The sequence below is a fragment of the Cavia porcellus genome, unplaced genomic scaffold (genome assembly GCF_034190915.1).
Source record: "Cavia porcellus strain 051 isolate PalLab524CR breed Dunkin Hartley unplaced genomic scaffold, mCavPor4.1 scaffold_24, whole genome shotgun sequence".
Taxonomy (NCBI): Eukaryota; Metazoa; Chordata; class Mammalia; order Rodentia; family Caviidae; genus Cavia; species Cavia porcellus.
Genome location: NW_026947507.1, coordinates 38,998,824 through 39,008,417, shown reverse-complemented (window position 1 = coordinate 39,008,417; position 9,594 = coordinate 38,998,824). Strand labels below are relative to the sequence as shown.

The 9,594-nt window shown below is 48.8% G+C and overlaps 1 long non-coding RNA gene and 1 pseudogene across 1 annotated transcript; both read right to left on the bottom strand.

Annotated features, from left to right (window-relative positions):
* Positions 1-681: 681 nt before the first annotated feature.
* LOC111754509 (small nucleolar RNA SNORA2/SNORA34 family) lies at positions 682-788 on the bottom strand (annotated as a pseudogene).
* Positions 789-2,092: 1,304 nt separating this feature from the next.
* Positions 2,093-8,570, bottom strand: LOC134472733 (uncharacterized). Its single transcript, XR_010042663.1, has 3 exons — positions 8,301-8,570; positions 7,274-7,386; positions 2,093-3,037 (listed from the first exon to the last, which is right to left on the bottom strand). It is a non-coding gene; the product is annotated as an uncharacterized LOC134472733 (long non-coding RNA).
* Between the last annotated feature and the right edge of the window lie 1,024 nt (positions 8,571-9,594).

Below are 9,594 nucleotides of genomic sequence, written 5' to 3'. Positions count from 1 at the left end.
TGTGTTTTCTATTTGCCAGCTTTTTTTTTTCTTAGCTGTACTCATCCTCCACTTTCCTTCCTGCTTTCCTAGAGTATTTCTTCTCCTACTACTTTTTTATTTTTATTTATTTATTTATTTTTTGGACTGAGGAATTGAACTCAGAGCCTTGCACTTGCCAGGCAGGTGCTGTGCCCAAAGTTATTCTTTTTTTTTCAAAGTGACTTTTTTTTTAAAAAGGGGGTAAAATTAAACACAACAAAACAGAACAAAATAGAACATAAGAAAGCAATGTAAAAGATATAAATTTCAAAGCTAGATGACCTGAAATCTTCACTGTTTATCATATTGTCTCTTGTTTTCTTCCAAATAGTTGTCCATGTCTTCGCATACAGAGAATTCATACAAAACAGCATAGTATAAAACTGATCTGAACAGAATGAAGAAGATGTTTTAGGTCTTCAAAACCAGACAATAGAGAAGACACCAGTGGCTGTCATAGAGTCTCTCGTTCTCTTCAAAATAGAAGTTCAACAAAACAAAACGGGGGGAAAGGGAGGGGGAGAAGTTGTTTGGTTTCCTGGCACTCCAGGTCCCAGCATGGCACAGGTCCCAGTAAACACCAGTGGCTCCCATCCTGGGCTGCTGCAGCCTGCCATGCTCACAGCCGCTCACAGGGTGGTGGTGGTGGGGTTTGCTTCAAGCTGTTTCTTTGTAATGAATTGACCATTTCACCTCCCCAGTTCTGAAATGGCCAACAGACCATAGAAAGACATCGACAGAAGCTGTCGGCCTTGATTCAGGGCCAGTAGAGTTAATCCTTATTCTTTATCTTTCTGCTAGTTTTGAGGCTAAAGTATGCAGCTCTGTGTTTTTGATGCTTATCTCTATTTCTAAGGACATAAAATGGCAAGTTTTGGAGTAAATCTAGTATTGTGCCACCTTCTCCCTCTGGCAAATAGGCTAGGACTGTGCTCAGACAAATATGCTAGGGAAGTGGCCCTGGTGACTCAAGCAACTTAGCCCACTTCCACACCTAGCTCCATCTCTGCACGAAGACCATCGAGTCTCACCTGGGTTCCTCACCCAGTACTGTGGCCCTCAGGTTCCCTCCAGGCAGTGCATGGCAGCAATCCTGGGGTCACTTTGTCTACCAGCTAGTCCTAGGATACTCAATTTCTTTGAACAGATCGATATTTAATATATTCTTCTAGCTATGTCATACACACAAATACAAAGTAAACAATTTTACTCCATCTTGGCTGAAAATAGAAGTCTTCTCATTTAAATTCTTTTAAAGAGATTAAAAATTGAGAGCAAATATATTTTATATTTACTCCTGTGTGATATCTCTAGTTCCTTCAGCCCGAGGAAATCCCTTTAGTAATTTCTTGTGTTGCTCACCGGCTGACAAGGAATTATCTCAGCTTCTTTGCACAAAACTTTTTTCATTATTAATGTGCTATAAAGTTTTAAGGCTTTTTGAAAGCCTTGTCAGAGAGCTCAGAATAGGGTTGATTGAGCCCTACTTCTAACCTACAATCCTCCTGGAGTCTACATGGTGATCCAGGTCATAACTCAGATGCTACTGGGCCCTCTGATTTCAGGGGACAATACTTCTCTGTGGGTTTCTTCACCTGGCGATGTGCAGGGCTGTTTCCCGGGCGTGACTGTTTGCAGACACTTGAATCTTTGCTAAGAACCCAGGAGCCCGGTGCTGGTGCTGGGAGCTAGTTTTCCATGCAGCTGCCTCCTTTTACAAAAAAAGGACAACCAAGGGTCACAGGCTCGAGATAGCAGTGTTGTGAACACGAACAGTGGCCTCTTCCCTGCATGAGGCAGAGAAGAGGCACAAACCCTTTGCTAGGACAGTCAGACACTCGTTGGGTGGGTGGCACTGGGCATCCAGCCAGAAGTGTCTAGTCTGAAGCCCCACTGCATACTCAAGGGGTTTCAGCTGCAGAGTTTGTGACTTAGGTGAGCTCACAGCCTCCACTTGTGCAAAGGCCGCACCTCTGTCTCTGCCCCTTCCTTTCTCTCCCCGGCTCCTCCTAGACTCCAAATCCTCCTGGCTCCTATCTGTGCACTGCAGAAAGAAGGAGGCTTTGGTAAGGCTGGAAGATGAGAACAACTTTATTGTAAACCTAAATATCAAGTTCAATTACCCAAGTATTGTAATCCTCTTTCTAGTTTTCCTCACAATCCAAAAAGTTACATTTGTAATTCCATTGAGACATTATTGGAATCCTAGCAAGTTAATCCCAATCTACCATCACCAATCCAACCCACAGCGAGAGTAAAGACACCAGGACATGTTCCACATTAAGGGCAGCCAAGGGGTCCTAAGTCCAATCCTTGCGAGGACATGTGGACAAAGGCCTCGGTCCCAGGCCTCTCCCAGCATTTATTCTCTTGTGAAGAAGGTGGGGTGGCTCAGGGATGAGTGATAGTGAGGATGTCTGGGATTACTGAGTGACTTGAGCTGGCTGACCAGGTGCAAGAATAGCATCTCTGTAATTTGCAGAGATAAAGATATGCAGAAGGATCAATTTACATAACCCAATTAAGGTAGCACTGGAATTGTTTTGGGGGGCTATGGTTTAGGTTTCTGATATGCAAATTCTTGTTCCCTGGGGAGTAATAGCCTCCTATCTTGAGGCTTGTATCCAGTTGACATTCCCTGAGCTGTTTGCTCTAACATCTCCCCAGCTCAATCCTGTTGAGGAGAGGACCATGCAAGGAAACAGGACTGTCTGATGGCTATAGATGTTGCACATTTGCACCTTGGCTAGCCTTATTTGCAATGCTCAGAGCCAATTGAAGAGAGAAGGAAATATCCTAGCCAGCTTTTTACATATCAGTATAAGGAAATGAGTCTCCAAGTATTCAAAGTCACAGCAATTGTTTTGATTCAAGGAGTCACTGGAGTTGTCTTCCACAAACTTGGTGATGGACAAATAAAGAAGACAAAGGGTGGGAGGTGCAGCTCAGCTTCGGTGTGCTTAGCATGCTCGGGGCTCTGGGTTCAGTCCCCACACCCAAAGTGGAGGCAGAGGTCCTGAGGGTAAAAGAATGTGGTGAGTCTGTGTCCTGCATGAGTGCAATGACACACTTCACATTTCCCAGAGGACACTGAAGCCAGCTGAAGCAAAGAGTTAAGTCAGAGGGTGTAGAGAGCAAGGGACCAGACTGCAGAGGGCTTTGTATGCATAGGGAAGGAAGGAATCTTTCCTGCCTTTATTTATTCATTAATTCATTTCTAAAAATCTGTGGGCTTCTGACGAGCAGACTTCCCTTGGCTCTGTAGACATTGGGAGCCACTGATACTTTTAACCCAAGGAACGGAGAGGTGAAAGAGGTACATGCCAGTAAGAACACCCAGGAGGTGGGGTCCTGTGAGCATGGTGAGAATATTTGCACTTGCTTACTGCCCCCCAGAGAACACACCCCACAGAAGGGTGGCTGTGTCTCCCGGCAGAGGTCTGTCGCAGTCTGTGTGTCAGCTGGCTGAGTGGCAGAGCCGGAAATCTTGTGTTTTGTCTCTGTTTTGCTTCTGTGTGACTCAGGCATTCATGCTCCCCTTTCTTTGCCTCTGCGTGTCCCTCTCCAAAAGGATATTAACAACAAGCCAGGCACGGTGACAGGGGTCAGGGGGATAAAAGACAAGTAATTTCTCTTTTAGCTTTACACCCTGACATTTCCTGACTCTTGGTAAAAATACCATGTGTTAATTTCTTTAGAAACATTTATTCAGCTTCTTCCTGATGTTGGGATACAAAGAGAACCAAGCAAACATCCCAGTCTCAGAGAGTCCTATGGAGGGATGGCACAAACATGAACAGTATGGCAAAGGTGGGTGAGTGGAGGACGCCAAAGCACATCTGAGACGCCTCGCCAGGGCCTCAGCAGTGGCACCACTTAGACCTGCTTTTGCTTTCTGTTAATCTTTAGGTCAAGAATGTCCCCCCAAAGTCACACTGTTTGGCAGATGATTGGATCATGAAGATGGCCCTGCTGGAAGTGTGGATCCCTGGAAGGCTGTGTTCTGGTCCTTGGCATCTCCCTCTCTCTTTGCTTCTTGATCACCATGCTATAAACTTTCCTCTACCTGGCCCTTCTGGCATGGAACAAGCAGCCATGGACTGAACCCACCAGAAACTGTAAGCCAAATAAACCTTCCCTCCTTTAAGCTATGGGTGCCGGAGACAAGAAAATGACTAAAGCAAGTCCTTTTGCTACTAACAGTGGTAACTCGGCCTCTACGGAACACTGTATCCAGAACAGACCTGGGGATGGATCAGGACATGGGGCATCACAGGCCAGCAGGTGAGGCTGTGGTCTGCTCAGCACTCTGGGTGGCACTGTCCATCCTGGAACAGGGCTGGGAGGCAGGGGCCTGCAATTGGCTGCTCTGGGCTCTTGTCTGACAGTGGCCCCTCTGTGGCCAGGGCGGGAAGCTGTGTTAGTCAGCACAAGCTGCCATGACAGACTGCGAAGAGACTTCTTTCTCTGCAGATCGGGAGGGTGCAAAGTCAAGAGCAAGGGAATTTCAGAGCTGTTTTCTGCAGAGGCCCCTTGTCTTGCCTTGTCACTGCTGTAGGGTAATCATTTGTGTCCCTCCCCAGATTTAGACATGGACACCCTAACCCCCGCTGGGTTGGGATTAGGGAAGTGAGGGAGGAGTCAGCACCGCCACTCATCCCCTTACAAAGGGGACCCTGGACAGCTCACTTGGCTCTGCCACCATCTGAGGACACAGCGAAGCCACCATCTATGCACCAGAAAACCCGCCCTTGGCAAACACTGAACCCGGGGTCTTGGACTTCCCAGCCTCCAAGACTTTGAGAAATCTGTTGCACATAAACCAGCTGGCGGATGCAATTTTGTTGCAGCAGCTGGACTTGTTACAGCAGCTGGCTCCTCTCTCCTCCCATGGCCTGTGCTGTCTGCATGTAAACCCCAGTGTGTCTGTGTCCCGTCTCTTCTTATAAGGACACGGGCTGGATCAGGGACCCACTGAGAGCCTCCCTTTCTGCAGTCACCTCTTTAAAGGCCACATCTCCAAGTATCATCACAGCCTGTGGGACCAGAGGCTGGGGCTTCAACAAATAGGTTTAGGGAGACACAATTCATCCCACGGCAGGAACCCAGCCTGGGCTCCCAACATCTTCTTCTTGGTGGAGACAAGAATGAGGGCAGGGGATGGGGCCAGTTCTTCTCTGATGGGAAGAGGAAGCCAGCAGCTTTGGGACAGGCACCACTGCACGGTGTGCAAACATGGCCCTTCTCCAAAAAGAGAGCGCTCCGCACTTCTGTTGCGGTGCTCTAAATAGCGCCTGCTGATGCTGCCTCAGCTTTTTGCAAATTCAGCACCAGTGCAGCTCTGAGGAGAGGGACCTTGGGCAGTGTCTCCTGGGCCAGAGAGCTGACCCCACCCCTGCTGTCCTGCCGGCTTCTTTCTCAGTGGCCTCCCCTTCTCTCTTCTGGTCTCATTTTCAGATTTTCAGGGCTGGCCATTCCTCCCCAGAGGAAAAAGGTGGGGGTCTGTGGCACAGAACAGGAAATTATTGCAAAGAAAGCCTGTTGCCATGGGAACCAGTTGTCAACCGCTCTTCTAAAAGGGAGGTGTCAGGAGTAGGGCCGTGGGATTCGCTAAGCTCTGCTTGGCTTTTGTCTTCAATTTGTGACAAGAACAATGAGTGATCGCAGAGGGGGGTGGAGAGGAAAGCGGTCATCTCTCAGCAATCCGAGGTGTGGCCTGCGTAGCTGCATAGCCCACAGAGTCTTCCGGCTGTGGCTGCTGCCCAGGGCCCCATAGGGACAGGACTAGGGGGCTGGAAGCCACTGTACAATTAGCTGAATGCAAGGCCTTCTCAAGGCTCCTGTGCTGAGCTCCTGCAGCTCTGGAGAGCTAACCAGCAGCTATGCTGGGGAAGTGGGGCCTGGAAATGATGAAATGGCACAAACCAAAGCCTAACACTGACAGTTCCTGCCACACAGATGCTGGACTACACCTGCCAGCCTGCCAGCCAGGACACAGACCCTGGGGACCAGGAGCTGTTTCTTTTATGTATGTATGTATGTATGTATGTATGTTGTATGTATGTAGGTATGTATGTATGTTTGTATGTATGTATGTATGTTTGTATGTATGTATGTATTAAGCACTAGTGATTGAAACCAGGGCCTTCTCAACACACTATATCTCCAGCCCTGTTGTATTTTGAGACAGGGTCACACTAAGTTGCTAAATTGCCCAGGCTGAGGCTCAAACTTGCCATCTTCCTGCCTCAGCCTCCAACAGTGCTAGAATGACAGGCATGGGCTGTCACTTGCAGCTGTTTACTTTTGCTTAGGTGCTGAGACCAGCCTGGCAGATGCAGGAAGGTGCTCAAAGCAACCCCTCCCTTAAGCCAACACTGGCCAAAGCTTAAATCTCAGCATGTAGAAGGGACTCAAACAACTCAACAGAAAGAAATGATAACCCAATTTCAAACATGGGCAGTCAGGTGTGGTGGTGCACACTTTTCCAGCACTCAGGAGGCCAGGGTAGGTGGATAATGAGTTCAAGGCCAGCCACGGCTACACAGTAAATCCAAGGCCAGCCTGATGATACAGCAACAGCAGTGAAATAGGCAAACGATCTGAACAGCCATTCCTTGAAAAGAAGATTTAACACATACATGAAAAAAAATTTAACATCCCTGTTTGTTAGAGAAATGCAAGTTAAAACCACTGTGAAGAGTTGCCTCATACCTGTTAGTATAGCTACTATTAAAAAGATACAAGAGGGCCAGATGTGGCGCCTCACACCTGTGATCCCAGTACTTGGGAAGCTGAGGCAGGGCGGTCGCCTGAACTACATAGTGAGACACTTTCTCAAAAATTTTTTTAAAAAAGATAAACAAGGGAGCCCTAACTTGTGGAAAGCAGAGAGTGAAGGGTGGGGCAGTAACAGCACCTGCCACCCAAGGCAGGTGGCCCTGGTCACCAGGTGGCTTTGAACCCTTCACGTCACCAAGAACCGGCAGAAGAGGCCTGGCAGAGGTGCCCTAGAAGAAGTGGGCAGGGCGCATGCGCCCTCAGGAGCACCTGGTTCCCTGCCCACCCGCTTTCTTCCAAGCATGCCTAGCGCCGCCCTGCTGGAAGCTACCGCGCTTTACAGCAAAGTCCGCCTTCCCCAGCCCCGGACTTCCTGAGCTCTGCACAAGCTCCCGCTTCCACATTCCCTGCACCCCTAGGTTTACCACCGTGATTCCTCCGGTGTTGGACAAGGCTGATCCTTCCCACCTACCCTGCCGTTCGTTCTGCTTCCAGAGTCTGTGGATAGGATTGCGGACTGGTGCGGGCAACTTCTGTCTTTCCCAGCGCTTGGCTAACTCCTCCCTAGTGGAAGCAGCTACTGCCCTGTAGGCGAGAAAGAGTACAGGCTGGAGTCAGGACAGGCTGTGGGTGCCTGCACCTACGGAGCGTTGCCCTGGGCCACCTATTCCATCTCCCTTGCCTCTGCACCAGTTACACACCCACCTCCCGCCTGGGAGGGCCCCGTCCCGTGATAAGGGACCACACACCAGGCTGGGTGCCCGGAGTGCTGTGAGGAGCCCGGCACTCTTCCACTGCGGTAGCCTCACCCCTTCTGGGTCAGCCAGGGGAAAGACCAGGGCCCCTTGATAGGGACACAAAGGAGCACAAAAACATAAAGGGAATACTATATGTAAAACATAAAGATCTGTAAATATTCCACCATGATGTGAGGCAGTCAGGTTTCTATATAAAAATGACTTCTTTTTTTCTTTTAATTCCTTATCGTGTGAACTCTGTACCACGAGCATGGGAAATGGCTTGGGGATGGTGTTCCACAACACAGGAAGACTGTTGCATTATTTCTTCAATTTCAATAGAATTATCTGTAGATCCAGTTTTTTAAAAAATGATAAAAGGTAAGTACTGGTCAGAATGTTGGGAAAAGATGTCTTAGTTACTTTTCTCATTGAGAAAAATTCCCGCCACCCTCATGTTAAAGGAGGAAAGGTGCATTTCAGTTCGCAGTTGGTAGAGCTTTAGTCCACAGTCAGCTGGCTCCAAGGCAGGGCAGAACGGCAGCTGGGCGTCTCAGAGGAGAAAAGCCATGAAGGGCAGGCCGGAGCAGGGAAGCAGCAGCAGCAGCAGCAGCAGCAGTGAGCCTGCCTTCTTTCTGCCCTTTTTCTGTTCCACCCAGACTACAAGCCTATTGATTGGTGCCTGTCTTAGTTACTTTTATCTTGTCGCTGAGACAAAATACCTGATGTCCAAAGTTGGGAAAGAAAAGATTTATTTCTTACAGTTTCCATCCATACTCGGTTGGCTCCAAGGCAGGGTTTGCCTTGCAAACAGCAAAGCAGAAACCAGCAAGAGAGAGAGACACTCCTTCTTCCTGCTATTACATCACATCCTGGCTCCACCCCTTGGCAGGTGTAGCCCTCACACCCCCAATCCAAGCACTAGACAATGAACCAATCACAAATGCATAATGCAAAGGCATGAGGCTTGGCGGCCACCGACATAAACCATGACAGTGCCACCCACATCCAGGGTGTAACTTCCATTACCCATGCCCGCCCTTAATCGCAGTATCACACACCCTAGATCCACCTCCCGGAAGTACCACCTCTGAGCACTGAGGCTTTTGGAGTGGGTGGGGCCATCCAGATGTAAGCCATAACATATCTTGAACATTGTTGGTGGGCATATAAATTGGCACAGCAGCTATTAAGGAAAATGTGAAGACCATTTCTCAAAACAAATAAAATATAAACCTGGAACTATCAGGTTGGGGATATAGCTCAGTAGTAGAGCCTGGCATGGCTGAGTCCTGAGTTTAATCCACATAGCACTACACACACACACACACACACACACACACACACACACACATACTAGAACTGTTTATCCAGCAGGTCCCAAAGGAAGGGGAATCAGAGTGTCCAGTCACACTGTTCCAGATTCGGTGGACAGGGTGTTTAAGGACACACCATGTTTTTCTGAGTCTGCCTTTCTGCTGGATAAAACTCCACAGCAGCTTTCGCCACATTTTTGATCACCTCTTAAAAACGCTCACAACCTGGAGAAGCAGGAGAGCCAAGTTACAGTCCGAGCTGAACTTGAAGGCCTTAGAGCTGTAGAACCAATGATGTAAATCCCTATCTGAAGGCAAGAGGAGATGGGAGATTTCCCAGCTCCAGTAGCACAAGAAAAAGCAGCGTAAATTCCTCATTCCTTGAACTGCTGTCTGATCACCCCCAGCAGCCTGGACAGTGTCTATCTGGGGCAAGAACCTCTGCTCCGCTGCTGTCCACTCCAGAGACCCCAGCCTTATCTGGAAGCAGTCCCACAGACGCACACAGAAGGAACTGGATCTGGGGATCCTGTGACCCATGCAGGGGACACATGAATGACACAACATCACACATCATGCGGGTCTGGTAGAAGCTGGGGCTCCCAGGCAACCCTGGGATCCAGGGAGCAGCGACTGCAGACAGCAAATAGTTGGCGGCACTCAGGAGATGGGAGGCTGGGAAGTGGGTGAGAAGAGACACAAACAACTCTCCCTGGGGGTCAGAGCACAGAGCCAGCGGC